The sequence below is a fragment of the Aulostomus chinensis genome, chromosome 1 (genome assembly GCF_037954235.1).
Source record: "Aulostomus chinensis isolate RoL2024-O1b breed Wild chromosome 1, RoL_Achi_v1.0, whole genome shotgun sequence".
Lineage (NCBI taxonomy): Eukaryota > Metazoa > Chordata > Actinopteri > Syngnathiformes > Aulostomidae > Aulostomus > Aulostomus chinensis.
The window spans coordinates 44,630,914-44,650,399 of NC_141320.1; the positions used below are offsets into that span (position 1 = coordinate 44,630,914).

The 19,486-nt window shown below is 46.6% G+C and overlaps 1 non-coding gene and 1 pseudogene across 1 annotated transcript; both read left to right on the forward strand.

The window, feature by feature from the left end:
• Nucleotides 1-313: 313 nt before the first annotated feature.
• trnaq-uug (transfer RNA glutamine (anticodon UUG)) lies at nt 314-385 on the forward strand. Its single transcript has one exon. It is a non-coding gene; the product is annotated as a tRNA-Gln (tRNA).
• A 17,847-nt stretch (nt 386-18,232) lies between these two features.
• Nucleotides 18,233-18,801, forward strand: LOC147271818 (Ig kappa-b4 chain C region pseudogene; annotated as a pseudogene).
• The last annotated feature ends 685 nt before the right edge of the window (nt 18,802-19,486 follow it).

Genomic DNA, 19,486 nt, shown 5'->3' on the forward strand with positions numbered 1-19,486 from the left:
TGATTGGACCAGAGAAGTTGATGAGGATTTTGTTAACCTGAACCATGATAGAAAATTGTTTTAGTTTATTTGACAGCTGATTGAAGACGTGGGTCAAAACTGACCGTTAACATAGAGATGGGAACAGGAAGCTGACACAAGAGGAAGGTTCCAGCTATGAAAAAGGAGTCTGCAACCATTAACAGGAATGAGCGGAAGACAATGGATGAATGGATGGATGGATGTTCGTGAAAATTTAAACCAGACAACCACTGTAGTCCCTCCTACATGATAAGCGCCATAATTTTTCTCACTCATGTCTTTTTTTTGGACTGGTTCCATGGTGTAATGGTTAGCACTCTGGACTTTGAATCCAGTGATCCGAGTTCAAATCTCGGTGGAGTCTCCAGCAAGTCTGTGACGGACATTGAAAGAGGAATTGCATTTTTCTATGGCCAACTCGTGCTACTTGGCTGTGGCTGGTTGGGAGGAGGCTCAGGCCCTAACAACGCTGCCACCACCTTCAATTAAGACCTCAGTTTTGTCCTGGTTGAGCTGGACAAAGTTCTCTGTCACCATGACAGGTAAATGGACATCAACTGGTCCTGAGTCATCAGGAGACACGGCCATGTGAAAAGAAAGAATCGCTGCTAGCTTGACAAAGAACTGCACAAACCAGGTTCAAGCTGGACTTTGGACCCTGGTATCTGCAACGACTCCATCAACTCCTAATCTAGTATCTTTGCTGAGGGTCCAACTATTTCACAGAACATTTGAGCATCACAACACTTAGCAGGACCTTCAAGTTGGATTCTCAGAGACTATTTCCCCAACCACTACATTGGCATCTACACTACCCAGATAGCAGGAGTCTTTGGGCCAGATCCGTTTGAAAGCTTCCTGATCCGGCTGTGGTGCACACATGACGGTTGTGGCCCACACATGAAATACAGGTTTTAACCCGAAAGCTCCAAAATCCAAGGTGAAATGAAAATGTGTGTAACTAACTGGATTCGGTCCGAACATCCGAAGGTGCCAAATACTGAAGTAAAATCAGAACTGGACCAATCCTGGGTCTGGTGTGGTGCTGATCTGCAATCGGGATGCGGGCCGTTTTTGGGCCATCGTGCGTCGAGACACTGTTTGTGTTCAAAGTTAAAATCCCACAATAAGAAGTAGCTGAATCTGACAGGTGAAGGTTTGGAACTACAAGATGGTTGATGTTTCCTTGACTTGATGCTCTGACTGTCAGGGTGGATGACAGCTTCTTCTGCTGCTGCATCTGAGTGGCTAAGATTTGTGTCCAACCAGATCAACTTAAAGAGCTTCAACAGACAAACTGTCCAGTTTAACAACAAATACCAGTCAGTAGGGCTGAGTATCGATTCAGATTTTCCTAATCGATTTGATTTGATTTTCCGAGGTCCGATTCAATTCAATTCACGATTCAATTCGATTCAACGTCCATTTATTTATTTATTTAAACCTGACCAAGTGACTGACAACAACAAAAAATGAATGTATATAAATCAAATTGAAATAAATTACAAGATAGACATTGTAAATAAAGTTTCTCCAAAGATGACACACATAAACAGGACACTCACTTAGCTACAACTGTCTCACAGCTTCTGTGCAATAACACTACAATGGTTGTGACAACTGCATCAGAACAGAATTAACAGCCATCTGTTGACTCAAATAAATGTAGGCAAATTAAAATAGCGCCAATATCTCAGTTTTTTGGAACATGGTCTGTATATTTGAAACATACAATGTAAACTGAAAAACACCATCAGACAAGTGGTGACATTCCATCTTGTTTTCCAGGCATTCTGAACTTCCTGTTTGGGTTTGGTTTGTTTTTCATTCATGCAAAAAAGAAAAGTATTTACAAGTCTAAACAGTTCTGAATTACTCCTTAAAGGGTTTTCTTGACACACGAATAAAAAAGATCTTGTAAACTTCTGAACAATAATCACAAACCTAAGTCCATAAAACTTCAAGACCTGTCATCCCTTTTCTTACTTGTTGGAGAGAGTAAGATTTTTCTGCATGAAAAGGAGTTGATCAACATGTTGAGGAGTAAGGCAGCTCCTTTTTGCCGTCACAACATCCCCAGTGGTGGAAAAAACCCGCTCGGACGGGACACTGGTACCAGGTACACAAAGGTACCGTTTTACTTGGTGGGCCAATAGGGGATCCTGCTTTGCATGTGTTCTCCACCAGTTGAGAGGATTCTCAGAGAGTGGAATGGGTGTTACTTCCCTGTATATTTTGATTTCATCCTGGGCCTTTTCAAATACAGTTTTCTGTGTAACTGTCTCTTTCCGCATGTAGGCTGACCCTAGGAGAGACATCAGCGCAGAGGATTCCTTTGGTCTCTTTGGTGGAGCAACATCTTCAACGGGATCAGGCACAGCTTCTTCTTTTCCACCAAAAGCAGATGTTTGCTGTTTGAAAATAGCAAGAAAATGATCTGGAAAGACACTTGGAATACAATTCAGAATACAACTGCTTAATATTAAAATAATGAAGACAAATTAAATTTGAGTTGAATACAGTAAAGTACAAAAACTGTAGGAAATAAGGTTTTTTTTGTGTCAATAACTTACATTAGAAGCCTCCGCCTGTGCCACAACAGAAGCTTCAGTCACCAGTCGGGAGAATGTGTGGTTCCAGGCCTCATCAGGCAAGAAAGGCAGAGCCTCGAAACGAGGGTCTGACGCTGAAGCAACATAGAGCCTGTCCTTCAAGGCACGAACCTTGAAAAGATATATTTGATCACTTAAATATAATTTAATTGGAAATGAATGTGCATGAATGCACACGCATTCACCAACATACTTTTTAAGCTTACCTTGAATTGAGGTTGTTGTCTGCTGCTGTCCTGACCTCTTTGATGACTGTTGAATCCTGGGGGACACAGCGCATCTCTTCCAACAGTTGTGCATGCAAGGGTGCAATGATGGACAGAGTCGGGGATTTTTCCTCAGACTTGGCAAGAGTAGCTGCTTTCAGTGGCTGAAGGGCTTTGACCACATCCTCTGGGACTCTTACGTCCACTTCTGTCAACGTGCAGACATCTTTCTCGTTTCTGCGTACTTCAGGTGACAGCAGAGCTGCTGAGATGGCTGGTTGCTGCTGGAGGAAACGGTCCAGCATCTCCAGTGAGCTATTCCAACGTGTCACCACGTCAATCACCATCTTGTGCTCAGGAAGCTCCAGCACCCTTTGCTTCTCACTGAGGATGCGGCTCGCCGTAGAGCTACGATGAAAAAATGCAGCCATGCGTCTGACTCTGCCGAGCAAGCGTGCAGCTGTAGGGACTTTCAGCGCAGTTTGCGAGGCTAAATTAAGAAGGTGTGCAAAGCAACCAATGTGCAACAAGCCCGTAATCTCCGCAGTGCGGACAATATTTGCTGCATTGTCAGTTTCGATGGCTGGCACCTTGTTCCTAAGCTTGCACTCGCCTATTGCACTGAATAACAGTTCGCTGAGTTTTCTCGCTGTGTGGCTGGTTTCCACGGCTCTGGTTTGAAGAACATGGCATGCGAGGACCCAGTCGCTAATGTAGTGAGCTGGAATGGTCAGATATGAATCTGTTGCTCTTGACGTCTAACAATCACAAGTCAATGCCACGTTCTCTGCTGAGTGAAGCGAAGTTTCGATGCTTTGTTTTAAGCTTGCGTTCATGTTTGGTATTGTCAAATGTCTTTGCATATAAAAACTGCAACAGCCTCGGTTATCTTATACCTGCTCCAGGCTGCGTTGTTTGAGCCGTGTCGACTGGTTTTCTGCTGGGTGATGTCTTGACAAGTGGAGATTTGTCGTATTCCCACAGTACTTTACCATCCCGTTGCATAGTTTGCATATTGCCCCCCCCCCCAAGTCGTCATTTTCTCCGTCCTTAAAACCAAAGTGCACCCAAACATCGGCCTTTAATCTCACCGAGTGTGCCTTCAGGGTTGTGCTTCAGTCCGCCATGTTTGCTTGACTGGTAGTAAATTCTCGCAAGATCACATTCCATTAAAACTGCCGCCAAACGCTGATCATGCGAGACTGCCAGAGTTGATACACAGGCTGTTCTCTGCAAGTTAGGAATCGATCTGTGGGTTTTATGAATCGATATCAAACCATGAAAAGGAAAATTGATTCAAATGGATTAAATCGATTTTTTAAACCCAGCCCTACTCATTAACGATAAATCTTCCATGCAAACCAAAGTTAAACACGGTGTTCCCCAAGGTTCAGTGCTGGGGCCGATACTCTTCACTTTATATATGCTTCCTTTAGGTCATATTATTCAAAAACACTCCATACATTTCCATTGTTTCACAGATGATAATCAATTATATTTATCAATAAAGCCGGATGAAGGCCAACAGTTATCCAAACTACAAGCATGCATTCCAGACATGAAGGCCTGGATGACTTATAACTTGTTACTGTTCAACTCTGATAAGACAGAAGTTCCTGTGCTTGGCCCAAAACCCCTTAGAGACACATTATCTAGTGATGTCACTGCTCTATTGTAACTCTTTATTATCATATATTTTTATTTACTTTATTATCAGGCTGTACTAACAAGTGGTTGAAGACTCTGCAGCTGGTCCACAATGCAGGTGCATGCATAGAAATAAAGCGTAAAGCATAGACAAGAAGCATAGACAGAAACTAGGAAGAGAGAGCACATCACGCAAATCTTAGCTTCGCTGCACTGGCCTCCAGTAAAATCCAGAGTAGTGTTTAAAATCCTTCTCCCAGCTTGTGAAGCTCTTAAAGGACAATTCCAGTGCAAAACAAACCAAATGTGTGTTCTTGTATTATTAATTATTTTTGAAGAATTGCAGGGATGTATTTTTGCAACATTCAAAAGTAACCTGGTTTGGTTGCATACTGCAAATTAGCTCTCAACACAGGTTTAACAGAAAAGTCACGCAGAATCTCGTGTCTTTCATGATGTTTCTTGTGTTGCAGCAGGTATCTGGAGGGTGGGGAGCTGTTCATTCCTCCTAGTTGGAAGCACCTGGGCCCATTTTTGATTTATTGTTGTGTTTTTTTTTAGTTAAATACATTCATTATTGGCTTTCAACCTGCGTCTCCCACTCTTTTGTCATGGCTTCAGTGTCATGTTTGGAAAAATGGTTTCTCCCCACTGTGCATTCTCATGTGTCTTTTCAGGTGTCCCTTTACCGAGAATCTTTTAGCACAAACTGAGCAGGGGAATGGTTTCTCCCCAGTGTGCGTTCTTATGTGTTTTTTCAGTTGTGCCTTTATCAAGAATCTTTCAGCACCAAGTGAGCAGGGGAATGGTTTCTCCCCAGTGTGTGTTCTCGTGGTTTTTCAGATATCTCTTTTCTGAGAATCTTGTGCCACAAATTGAGCAGAGGAATGGTTTCTCTCTAGTATGTGTTCTTATGTGGCTTTTCAAATATCCTTGAACAGAGAACATTTTTCCACAAATGGAGCAAGGGAATGGCTTCTCCCCTGTGTGAGTTCTCATGTGCATTTTCAGATGCCCATTTTCTGAAAATCTTGTGCCACAAACTGAGCAGGGGAATGGTTTCTCCCCATTGTGCATTTTCATGTGTCTTTTCAGACCTCTCTTTTCTGAGAATCTTTTGCCACAAACTGAGCAGGGAAATGGTTTCTCTCCAGTGTGTCTTCTCATGTGTCTTCTCAAATTACCCTTTTCTGAGAATCTTCTGCCACAAACTGAGCATGGGAATGGTTTCTCCCCAGTGTGTGTTCTCATGTGATTATTCAAACTCCTTCTGTTCCTAAAATCTTTACTGCATGTTGAGCACCTAAAGGGACGCTCATCCTTCCTGACTTCTGTCTCAGATTCAGAAAGACCAAAGTTCACGTTCCTGATGATCTCTGATTCTCTTTCAGTCTTTACTTTTTGCTCTTTTGAGCTGCAATGACTCACTTCCTGTCCTGGTCTCAATTTCTGAAGCAAATTCCTCCTGGAGCCAAAGGGTTCCTTGTGCTCAGAGGTGGCCGTGTTATCAGGTCTGACCCAATCATCCTCACTGACTTCAGGCTCAGCTTCAGAAGAGTCTGACATCTGGTCTTCAGTCTGGGGTTGTACAAGTGGATCTGGATCTACCTTGCTGGCTGGTTCTGGTTCTGGTCCTCCACTCTCTTCTCCATCAGCTTCTGTTTTCAGAGGATGAACTGGGCTGCTGCTCAGAGACTCTTCCTTCAAGTTCTCCTCAGTTAGACTCTGATGAAGCTGTGGGAACTGAGGTTTCTCTTCGTCCCCTTCTCTCTTCACAGGGACCAGAGTGAAGGGGAACGTGGTGATATCAGCCTCCTGCTGCCCTTGAAGCTGCCCTCCCTCCTCACTGGTCCAGAGCTCCTCCCTCTCCTCTTTAATGTGGGGGGGCTCTGGGTCCTGCAGCTCAGGGGGAACCTCTTCTTTAATCACCAGCAGCTGCTCCACATCTGCAGGACACAAACAGCAACATCAGAAATCTCTTCATTTGACTCTGAAACAGCGGAGCAACAGACAGAAACAGAAATCAACTCAATGAAAAGAGACGTCCTGCTACTGACAACCAGTCAGCAAACTGGGAACAGAAACGCTGGCTTCAGATGCTTGGATCAACGTTGGGTCACCCAGGTCAAAGGTCATAGGTCCCCATCACTGAATGGTTTTGTCCATTCATAATCACAAGGTGAGGTTTATCCACTCTAACAACACCAAATAGCCGTCAGCTATTAAAATCTTCTATGTTTTTACATTCCTGCTCAGTTGGAACACAATGGCCCTCATTACAGACACAACAAGACCAGAGACACTTGCTGGCTAGCATTAGCATGAGTACCGCCTCCCAGTGTCCTGGTCAGTGTGTGGGGTCCAGGGACATCCTGGCCACTGGGAAAAGTGGGACAATTCTTGAATGGCCGGTCCAGCCCAGGCCGGCTGGGCAGTGAACAAAAATAACTTTTTAAAAGGCCTGTATAGTTTCCATTATAGGAGGCACAGTGGTGCAGTGGTTCAACCTGTCACCTCACAGCAACAAGGTTCTGGGTTCGAGCCCCTGCTCAAGCACAGGATCTTTCTGTGTGAGTCTGCATGTTCTCCCTGTTCCTACGTGGGTTCTCTCCAGGTTTTCTGGCTTTGCATTTGTATTCTACATGTAGCTGAGTCAATGCCTATGATATCATTTTACTCTTAATTTGGTGAACTTTCTAAACCTCTAATACTGTAATATTGTAGTAGTAACAGTGTGATAGCCTTTTATTTAGAAGTGGAAACTCTTCTCATTGTTCTGTACTGTTGATGAATGGTTGATGGTCTTCAAGGTTCCTGTTCATGTTGGAGCACTGGAGGTCTGAACCACTGAGACACTCAAAGAGCTGCATGAGTGACGTCACTTCAAGCTGGCAGAACGACTCCAGCCAGGGTCCTGCTGAGTGTTGTGATGCTCCGTGTTTAGCTGTCAAGCTAGCAGCTCTGGACTCACTGATCTGGACTGAAACTGCATTGAAATGAAACAACAGAGCTTCACTGGTGTCTGCAGGAGGTTTGCCTTTGGATTTTGTCCCCTAAAGCTGCTGTAACATTGGTTCATTCTGACGGGACTCATTTGGATATCATGTGACTTGCTGCAGGAGACAGAGAGACTGCTGACACGTGTGTGTGTGTGTGTGTGTGTGTGTGTGTGTGTGTGTGTGTGTGTGTGTGTGTGTGTGTGTGTGTGTGTGTGTGTGTGTGCTGACTGAGTCAGTGCTGCTCTTTCAGCATCACCATCCTGGTCCTCCTGATGTGTCTGGTGGTCTTCAGCCTGGCAGCAACCACCTTCAGCTGCTCCACAGCTTTCCTCATGTGTCTGATCCATGATGGTGGTAGAATGGAGCTCCATCATCAGAACAAGTCCCACCAACATTGTGCTGCCTGCTCTTTGACTTTTACTGACTTGTTGTTGTTGATTTGATCCACCATCTTTATCTGAGGGGGCACTGAGCAGGTCTGGGATCATGGATGGGATTGGACCACCTTTGCCTTCAGAAAAACAATCCAATCCTTCTTTCTGGCTCCTGAAGGTGGAGTTTGTCTCTGGGATTTTTCCACAAAATTTTAGAAGTTAAAAACCCCACAAATCCTGATGGACTCCCAACATTACTGGATTAAGAGTTGACAAAATGATCTGCAGCAGCGGAAAAATCTGCTGAAAAAGGTGCGTGATACAGTGTCAGCTTCCTCTCATCTCTCTGTCACACCGCTGTGTGTGTGTTTGTGTGTGTATCTTCTCGTGACACACAAACACACACACACCCCCTCCCAACCCCACTGCCTCCATCACCATCAATCACTGCTTGGACCCTAACGAGCCAGGATGTAGCCCGTCAGGTTCCAGCACAGCTTTTTGCTGTGTTGGGTTGCACTCAGAATGACGTTTCTCTTTCTCTCTCTCTCCCTTCAGAAAGTAACAGATGAGCCACAAACTGAATGTGGACCAGATTTATTGCAGAAGCTGAAGAATCCACTGGAAAAGGCATCACTGAGAGGACAGGTTCACCTCCTCTCTTTCCCTCCGAGCCCTGTCATTGATGCGTCTCAGCATCTTGGGAGAGTTCCTTCTCTGCTTTGTCACAGATCTGAACCCCCTACCATCAAACCACGTTCCATCAAACAAAGAGGACTTTGGTCAACTTGGGCCATGAGAAGTCCAGAACACATGACTTGGATATGGAGGTTTGTTAGAGTTTGCAAAGGGAAACAGGAGGCTGTTGTTGAGGAGTGGATTGGTGAGAAAGGAGAGTGGAGCTGTTCAGGTGCAGAGTTCAGGTGCTCCAAACAAGAAGCTGAGAACAGGACAAGAAGACAAACAAGAGGTTTAACACAACGCCAACCCTTCAGTTTGGTAAATATCGGCTACATTGAGAGCTCTTATCGAGTCTGACTTTATTTTGTAAGTTGATCTCAGAATTGGAACCAGAAATGTTTTTTTAGTTTTCTTTTTTAATTTGGCCCCGAGGGACTGCCACCTCCTCCTGGTCAGGGGTTTGGGGCCTCAGGGACCCTCAGAGTTCCACCAGCAGAAGCTCAAGCCCTGTTCAAACTACGCTACTTTTTGTTAGCGACAGGCCCTGCTGTTCACACCATCGGCGCTCAATCAGGCTGCTGTTCACACTACAAGATTTGTCGGTGCACAGGAGTGTTCAGACTACAGGATTTTCCCCGTCAGGAGGCGTGGCCAACTGCACAGCTGACCAGGAAACTCTTGGACGCAGCGCACGCCCCTTTCATTGTAAACATGGAGGTGGAGCAGAACGCAGCCCTCCAGGTCCTTAGTGCGCTACCATGGAGCCAAGAATCCTGTGTCCAAGGATATGGTGAACCCTTCCTAGAATCCATGCCCCTCCTCATTGTTGTTGGTGGCTCTGCGTCACTCCCCCACTGCCAGAGCTCCCATGTCTGCTGTCATTGGCTGCAGCTCCGTTTACGTCACTGCCACAAGTCCTGATATCCAGCAGTGCTGGTGTCCACTTTTTGTCACTGACGTCGCATGCGACCTCCCAGTCCACTGTCTTGGATCTGTTCACCCTCATTACTGTAGTGTGGTGGTCATTGATGCCTCAGCCTGATTGGGGGAGGGAAGTCACTGACGCCTAAAATCTTGGAGTGAACTGGGCTTTAGCCTTCATGTGGGACCAGGTTGGACCGGTCTGAGGGTGAAGGTCTGACAAAGTGCAATCCAATTACATGACAACAACAGTGATCCAGAGACCCACCTACCCCCCCCCCCAACACCACCACACCCTTTCCCGCCTCAGTCGCCATCATGTGCCCCTTCACATTTCTGTCTGCCCCCTTATAAATGCCCGTCGAGAACCGGCCCTGCTGCAGCTCCACTTCCTGGACTGAATGAGGGGCCCAGCAGGTCCCTGCGGGGACTCACCTGCTCTGTCCAGCCTGACTCGGGGCTTCAGCACGGCATCGAGCAGCAACCTCTGCCGGCGGTTCTCCCGCTCGTACTCCGCCACGGTTTCCTCCAGCAGAGCCACGATCTGCTCCGCGGCCGCCGCCAGCCGCTCGGTGAGCAGCGCTCTCAGCACCGGGACTCCAGCCGCTGAGTCTCCTTCTCCCAGCTGCAGCAGGAAGTCTTCAGCGGCGGCGAGGATCCGCTCCTGGACCGACACCCGCAGCAGCTGCGCGGCGCACATGTTGAGGTTCTACCGGCGCCACTCAGCCTTCAGGAGACAAAGACCGAGGCCGGGGGTTCACGGACTTCTCCTTCTTTCCTTGTTGTGTTCAAAGCTTCCCGCGTCTTCTTCTCGTTTTTTGAAGTGCGTATTGATGACGTATGTGGTGACGTCCGAAGCCTCGCCAGCCGGCAGTGACCACGTGACTGATTCAGGACCTGCTTCTCCGGCTTGGCGTGAGATTCTAAATCTAAAGCAGTGAAACGCCGTGGTTTCCTCCCTCTGGTCCGCGCATCTGTTGGAGTTTCGTTTCCAGAGGTGAACCAGCGAGGAAGAGCAGGTTTTCCCCGTCTGGGAACATCTGGAGTTGATTTCTCCTCATCAGCTCTGCTCCTACTGATGACTGTAGGAATTTTTCAACAAGTCATCATTAATCAATCAGAAGGACCCACAGAGTCTATATTACGCTGTTCAAAATCTGAAGAGGACACCCTCTAGTCTAAAGTGATCCTTAAATGTGACAACAGTTGATAACAAACTACCAGAAGAGAAACCAGTGTGTTGCATATCAAAGTATTTGTAGCTGGGTCAGTGTGACTGTGAGCCTTCATCTTAACAGCTAAATTGATCCTTAAATGTGACAACAGTTGATAACAAACTACCAGAAGAGAAACCAGTCTGTTGCATATCAAAGTATTTGTAGCTGGGTCAGTGTGACTGTGAGCCTTCATCTTAACAGCTAAATTGATCCTTAAATGTGACAACAGTTGATAACAAACTACCAGAAGAGAAACCAGTCTGTTGCATTTCAAAGTATTTGTAGCTGCGTCAGTGTGACTGTGAGCCTTCATAGCCAGCATGAAGGAGCTGGTTTCATCTTTGCTGGGGAAATCCCACACACAACTGCTCTCAGTTCCAAATGTGTGTGTCCTCACTCCTCCGTCCTCCTGCTGCCCTCAGAATACAGACACAATTCAACCTGGCAAGTTTGGAGCATAGAAGTGCTCCTGAAGAGATGTGTGTCAGCCCACAGCTGGCTGTTCTTACCTGGAACCTCAAGATGAAACTGCTTCCACAGATTGGAAATGAATCTGATGTTGACTTTTGGACAAATCACCTGTTCATCAGTTCATCATCACTTCCATCCATTTCTACTGCTTATCTTGTTATAGAAAGGAGTCTATCTGCTGTGTGACTGAGGCAGTTACTGTGAGCTGCTGCATGTCTCAGTGTGTGTGTGTGTGTGTGTGTGTGTGTGTGTGTGTGTGTGTGTCAGTGACGTGCGGTCAGGGGAGGCAAGTGAGGCCGTGCCTCGCCCGTCATCATGGAAAGAAAAAAATGTAAATTGAAAAAAATAAAAGCAATTATTGTATTTTTCCTTTGATTTGTACGATAAAGTTATTTTGCTTTTAACTCAACCAGTTTTAAGTTATTTTTTATTCAAAATCACAGATTTTTCATATTTATCGTTCAAATACTGAGAAGAGACGTGCGGTGAGGCACCAGGCAGCTGAGCCTCACCAGGCATTGCTCAATGACTCGGCTAACTGTGCTGCATGCTATGCAGGGAGCCCGTATTGCTGTCTCTTTCTATGGCGCTATTAAAATGTTCAAATACTTCTGCGAAACAAACTACATTTCTATAGTTTAGCTGGTGAATATCATGTAGAGTGTTTTTGTATACACTGAGTGTAACGTGTTTCTTGTGCTAAGCGATCATAAAACGGCTGCGAAAAGGTGCTGGGTGAGGCACGCAGTTCTCCTGCCTCATGGAGGAGGCGCTAGTGAGCCCAGGGATTCTGCTTGCGCCTCCTCCGGTCCGCTGCAGAAGAAGAAGTGACAGCGAACTACAATTTACTGTTAGGAAAGTCAAGTGCAGTCATTCAGTTATTGTAATCATTTTTGGACCTAAACACCACAGGGACACACTCTTGAATCGGATCTCTACTCTAGATGGCATCACCCTAACTTTGAGTACAACTGCAAGGAACCTTGAGGTCATTTTTGACCAGGACCTTTCCTTCAGCTCCCACATAAAGCATGTGACTAGGACCGCCTTCTTCCATCTGCGAAGTATCGCTAAGATTAGGAATATCCTTTCCCAGAGTGATGCTGAAAAACTGGTGCATGCATTTATCACTTCTCGGCTGGACTACTGCAACTCTCTCCTGTCAGGATGTCCTAAATACTCCCTAAAGAGTCTCCAGCTGGTCCAGAACGCTGCAGCGAGGGTTTTGACGGGAGTTAAGAAGAGAGAACACATCTCTCCCACTTTAGCTTCTCTCCACTGGCTTCCTGTAGGATCGAGAATCGACTTCAAAGTCCTTCTGCTGACTTATAAGGCTCTCAATGATAAAGCTCCATCCTATTTGAAAGAGCTCATTAGTCCCTACTGTCCGACCAGAGCACTCCGCTCCCAGAATGCAGGTCTTTTAGTGATTCCCAGTATCTCTAAAATCAGACTGGGAGGTAGAGCCTTTAGTTACCGGGCTCCTCTACTATGGAACCAGCTCTCTCCATGGGTCAGAGAGGCAGACACTTTAACTACGTTTAAGTCCAGGCTTAAGACCTTCCTCTATGACAGAGCCTTCAGTTAGGACTGGTTCAGGTAGCTCTGAACCATTGATAGCTATGCTGCTACAGGCTTAGACTGCTGGGGGACACATCAGGTTACATGGAGCCCTTCCCTCCTCTCCTCTCCTCTCCCCCTCTCTCCTCCTCTCCTCCCCGCACATTTTTGGAACTGTCATTACCATTACTTGTTGCACTTTGTAGTTTGGCCTTGGTGTCTCGCAGTCTCTCTGTGTTTCCACAGATCCACCAGAGCCCCAACCGCCGCCTGCATCGCCCCCCCCCCTCTTATTCCCTACTGTTACACCGGCCTGCGCTCCCCTTCCATGAACCAGTCTGCCATCCAGTCCCCCATCAAGCTGGCTTGATGGCTCTCCCTGCCTCCCCTACCAGAAGCTTCCTTCTTCAGCTGTTATTAACATTTCCGTGTTTCTCACATTTTGTATTGTAAACTGTTTTCTTGTCTGTAACAACATCTACTGCACGTCTGTCCGTCCTGGGTGAGGGATCCCTCCTCTGTTGCTCACCCTGAGGTTTCTCAGATTTTTCCCTGTTAAAAGGGTTTTCTATGGAGTTTTTCCTCAGTCGATGTGAGGGTCTAAGGGCAGAGGATGTTGTTATGATGCCATGTGAAGCCCTTTGAGACAAACTGTTTGTGAAAACGGGCTATACAAATAAAATTGCCTTGCCTTGCCTTGCCTTATTTTTTTTCTCCTGAGTGGCCGTAATGTCACAATGGAGGATTACATTTCTAAGCTAAAACAATTTTCTAAATTGGATTTTCAATGGAAGCAGGAGGTTCACGCTAAAGTATCCAGAGCGCTGAAGAAGCTGTGGCAGACAGAAGCCAAAACATGGAGAACATTTTTTGACTGTTTTTATTATTAAATGCAGGTTTTTTTTCATATGTTGACAGATCTGATTGTGATGGAGTCGGTGCCTCACCAGCCATGAACCTCACCACACGTCACTGTCTTCCAGTGAACGTCCAACTATCCTCTGAAATAAGAGATGAATCTTTCCCTGCTGAGACTCCTGATCTCTGACTGTCACTAGCATGTGCTAGCAGAATACAGCACTCCTTCTTCATGATCTGTCTTTGTCTCTGACCAGCTCTCCTGCTCTCTTTCCTCCTACCAGTCAAAGCAGACATCCGCACCTACTGATCTTGGATCTGCTGCCCGTTCCTGCCTGGTAAAAGAAGGAACCAGCACCTGGTTCTCCAGGCTGAATGAACTCCAGGACGTTGGCCAGCCGTGTCAGTTGAAACCTTATTTGTCCAAATAGAGAAAAAATAAGTCTGATTGTTGATGAAAGATGTCATCATGGCTTTGAAACTGTGGTTGGGGACCAGCCAACATGAGCACATTCATGGAAGAATAGCAGTAAAAACAGGAAGTGTCAGTTAGCAAATACTCACCAGTCTGTCACGATCATACTTGATTCTAGTGGAACAAAATGGCTGCTGCTGACTGTGCTGCCTGGTGGAGGATCACTCTTCACCATCCTCTCAGGCCTTGATGGAACCAAAAAGGCCAGTTCCTGGAGAAGATCCTCTAGGGGTCCAGGTTAAAGCGGCGCCCCAGCTGGCACCAGGCGCTGACCCAGGTCCTGCATGGGAGATACTGTCAGTTCTGTTCTGCCCTGCTCACAACCACAGGCTGGTGTTGAGGCCTGCAGCAACCAGGGCCCCAGTCACCAAGAGTATAAAGGCTGGTCATTGTGGCAGTGGGAGGAGTCAAAATGAAGACAGACCAATGAGAGCAGGACGTTCCTGGAGAAGTCAGAAGAACTTGACCATGTTTCCTACAGTACCCAGGAGGCCTGGTAGTTGTTGAAGGAAGCTCCAAAAGCAAAGAGCAGACAGCAGGACATCAAAAGAAAAGATCCAGACACTAAAACTACAAGTAGAAACAAGAAGAAATACTCAAAGCTTTGGAAAGATACTACAAGATTGGATATACATTATTATATACACTACTATTCTCATTGACTCCTAAAGAGGGACAGGAAACATTAGAATGTGGGTCAGATCAGCTGATTTCAGTGTTGAGTCCATCCCTCCATCCACTTTCTGTTGTTGTCCTTTAAGGGTCATGGGGGGGGGGGGGGCGATCCCAGGTGACATTGTTCAAGAGGCAGGGTTCACCCTGGACAGGTCACCAGTCCATCAGGAGAAATGAGGTGGTCAGCATCATGCAACCTAAACTAAAACATTAGTCAGATCAAATTCAGATTAAAGCAAGAGTCTCCAGATCAAAGTCAGAATTCCTGACGATGTCATCAGGGCTTTGACAGTAACTAGAATTCTGTGTTTGATCTCAGGAGGATATGAAAGAAACACAATTGAGAAAAGTATATGAGACCACGGCGGCATGATGGTGCAGTGGTGAGCACTGTGGCCTCACAGCAAGAAGGTTCTGGGTTTGAGTCCAGGCTCAGGTGCAGAATCTGCATCTTCTCCCCGTTCATGCGTGGGTTCTCTCTGGTACTCCGGCTCCTTCCCACCGTCCAAAGATGTGTAATTTGGGATGAGGCTGATTGGACACTCTAAATTGACCGTAGGTATGAATGGTTGTTCGTCTCTGTATGTTGGCCCTGCAATGGACTGGCAACCTGTCCAGGGTGAACCCTGCCTCTGGCCTGTAGATGCTGGGATAGGTTCCAGACCCCTCGACCATCAATGTAGGTCTTTTGTTAATTGCATGCCACATGAAATTATTATTGGTCACTTTTCTAGCAACAGTCTCACAGTGTCAAGACAAGAACACTTCTACTTTTGATGATGACAGTTTGTTCAACACTAAACTTCATCCAGTACCATGTTGTCAAACACTGGAACCTCCACAGCACCTGAACAGGGACTTGAACCCTGGACCCTCACATTAAAAGTCTGATGCTCTACCCTCTGAGCTCCTCAGGCTCTTTCTACAGCATTGAGACAGGAACAGAAACACCTGTGAAGGTCAAACTGATGCTTTCTTGACTTGTTCAGTCCTCCATGTTAAAGTCCACCAGGCTTTTGATTGGCTCTGATTCTCTGTGGCAAAATCCAACAAGAGGCTCCAAAAATGTCCTGAATGTCACAAGGTAAGGCGATTTTATTTGTAGAGCCCATTTTCACCAACAGTTTGTCTCAAAGGGCTTCACATGGCATCATAACAACATCCTCTGCCCTTAGACCCTCACATCGACTGAGGAAAAACTCCATAGAAAACCCTTTTAACAGGGAAAAATCTGAGAAACCTCAGGGTGAGCAACAGAGGAGGGATCCCTCACCCAGGACGGACAGACGTGCAGTAGATGTTGTTACAGACAAGAAAACAGTTTACAATACAAAATGTGGGAAACACGGAAATGTTAATAACAGCTGAAGAAGGAAGCTTCTGGAAGGGGAGGCAGGGAGAGCAAGCCAGCTTGATGGGGGACTGGATGGCAGACTGGTTCATGGAAGGGGAGCGCAGGCCGGTGTAACAGTAGGGAATAAGGGGGGGGGGGCGATGCAGGCGGCGGTTGGGGCTCAGGTGGATCTGTGGAAACACAGAGAGACTGCGAGACACCAAGGCCAAACTACAAAGTGCAACAAGTAGTGGTAGTGACAGTTCCAAAAATGTGTGGAGAGGAGAGGAGGAGAGAGGGGGAGAGGAGAGGAGAGGAGGAAAGGGCTCCATGTAACCTGATGTGTCCTCCAGCAGTCTAAGCCTGTAGCAGCATAGCTATCAATGGTTCAGAGCTACCTGAACCAGTCCTAACTGAAGGCTCTGTCATAAAGGAAAGTCTTAAGCCTGGACTTAAACGTAGTTAAAGTGTCTGCCTCTCTGACCCATGGAGAGAGCTGGTTCCACAGCAGAGGAGCCCGGTCACTGAAGGCTCTACCTCCCAGTCTGTTTTTAGAGATACTGGGAATCACTAAAAGACCTGCATTCTGGGAGCGGAGTGCTCTGGTCGGACAGTAGGGACTAATGAGCTCTTTCAAATAGGATGGAGCTTTATCATTGAGAGCCTTATAAGTCAGCAGAAGGACTTTGAAGTCGATTCTATTTGAGTATTTGAGTGTTTTATTTGTCACCAAGGGATCGAGCCCAAGGCGAAATTGCATTACACTACTCAAAGCCTGATACAACGATCACAAGCGGTCACAATTATTACAGATTGAAAGTAATAATGGTACACTTCAGAAATTTAACAACAGCACATATACATTTGCTGTGTATGTACGCTAAACTTGAGCAGTCCGTTGACCCAATGGAGGCAAGATCCTACAGGAAGCCAGTGGAGAGAAGCTAAAGTGGAGAGATGTGTTCTCTCTTCTTAACTCCTGTCAGAACCCTGGCTGCAGCGTTCTGGACCAGCTGGAGACTCTTTAGGGAGTATTTAGGACATCCTGACAGGAGAGAGTTGCAGTAGTCCAGTCTAGAAGTGATAAATGCATGGACCAGTTTTTCAGCATCACTCTGGGAAAGGATGTTCCTAATCTTAACGATACTTTGCAGATGGAAGAAGGCGGTCCTAGTCACATGCTTTATGTGGGAGCTGAAGGAAAGGTCCTGGTCAAAAATGACCCCAAGGTTCCTTGCAGTTGTACTCGGAGTTAGGGTGATGCCATCTAGAGTAGAGATCCGATTCAAGAGTGTGTCCCTGAGGTGTTTAGGTCCAAACACGATGACCTCAGTTTTATCTGAATTTAGCATTAAGAAGTTAGAAGACATCCAGGATTTAATGTCTTTCAGGCAGTCTTGCAGATGAGTAAACTGGCTTGTGTCGTCTGGCTCCATCGACAAGTAAAGTTGTGTGTCATCTGCATAACAGTGAACAGAGGGCAGTAGAATATCAAATCTAGAGGTTTGGTCCATTGTATCACGATGACATCAAAGAGAAAATTCTGAAATCAAAGAGTAAAAAAATTCTGGGTTCAAAGAATTCTGAAGTCAAGTTTTGGAAGTCGACCATGAACATGAACCTCCAAGTCTGAAGTTTAAACTGGTAGCTGTGGTTTGACTGGTTTGTTGTTTAAGTTACCAGGTTTGTAAATACTTTCCCATTCAGGGCCTTGAATTTCAGGGGAGTCCTTCGACAAAGTCATGTCCAAATAAGGGCATTTCTGGTTCCTTGAAGCTGCCTTTGATGCTCAGCCACAGGTAAATCCCTCCTCCTGGTAACAGGACAAAGTAAACATTGTCCCCATGGTACTGAATCAGGGAGATTTGAATGTGTGGGGTTTCTTTGTTCTTCATCTTCATGACTGAACAGAGAAGCTTTAGTTGATGGCAGTTTTCAAAGTGGAGCTGCTGCCAAAGGGGCTTTCCTCCATTGTCAGGGTCCTGCTTCTATTTGGGCGGTGAGGACTCTTTCTGAGCCGCTTCTTGAAGGGAAGTGAAACAATGTGTGAGTGAGTGACTGCTGGAGCAGAGAAACATCTGACAGAAACTCCTTCAAGAGGAAATCTGCTCTCACAGTCCTGGTGTCCTAGCAGCAGGATTTGATTGACAGCTAGCCTGTCCTCTAATCTGAGCGGTGTCTTCTAGGTGATGTCCCTCCCTCCCTAACGGTGCTGCCCCCCTCCAGCCAGGAGCTGCAGCAGGGGAGGGTCACGCTGGTGTTGTTGGCCAACAAGGGCTTCCCTTCAGACTGGAGTCTGGCCTGGAAGGTGGACGGCAGCAGCAGCGGCGGCTGGGAGGAGAGCAGGAGCCCCGGGGTGCTGGAGAAGGACGGCCTCTACAGCTGGAGCAGCACCCTGAGGCTCCCCGCAGACCAGTGGAGGAAGGTGGGCTGGGTGAGCTGTGAGGCCACCCAGGGCTCCCAGACTCCAGTGTCAGAGGTGCTGAGGAGAGACCAGTGTTCCCAGTCCTGACCTGACTCACTGGGACTCTGAACTCTGCAACAGTTTTCCTCTGTAAACGTTGCCATCAGAATGTTTGCTGCTCCATTTTGATTGTTGCTCTCCAGCTTCAGCTCAATAAAAACCTCTTCATCACATCAGTCCCATGTGGAGCTGCGTTGTTCCAACAACACTGAGCTCTCAGCTCATAGCAGTTCTACAATAAAGGTTCCAACACAACGTTCCATTGATCCATGAACAAAGCAGGCAGTGAGACCATGATGATGTCACATCTGTCCACTGTCCAGATGTCAGAGCTGAAAATGATACGATGCCATGTTCCCTTCAACAACAGTCCAGCAGAAAGCCACCATGAAGACCTGAGGAGAAGCAAGGCAGCTCACCACAGTCAGGAACTCCCAGTCACCTCAACAAGGTTTCTGTCCACTCACGTTCAACCAGACCAGCAGATCACCTGCATCCCCACTGCCTCACCACCAGAGGGAAGTAGAACATCAACCATAGAGGCTCCCACTGAGGAATGAACACCACCACCAGCAGACGGCTCTCCCTCTCTGACAGCATTTAAAGGAGGTTTCCTGGAGTGACTGGTCTGATCAGTCACTCCAGCTTCCAGTAAACCATTCAGTTGAAAATACCAGCAAGTCCCATAAACCTCCTGAACATAGAGAGGGAAACATCCCTCAGAATAAGGACACACAATAAAAACCAAAGAAATGCTTGGGTCCAGTCCCCCCTGACTGAGGACACCTGAGCAGACCTGACTCAGGCTGACCAGGTTGTGTTTGTTCATGTTTAGTGTTGGTGAGTGTGTGTCCTTGTGTGTTTGTGAGTGTTCATATGTGTGGTGTGACTGAGCTTCATCCAGGAGTGTGGCTGAGAGGAGCAGAGAGAGAGCAGTGCTGTGTGAAAGGAACTAAACTCCACGTTCCAGTA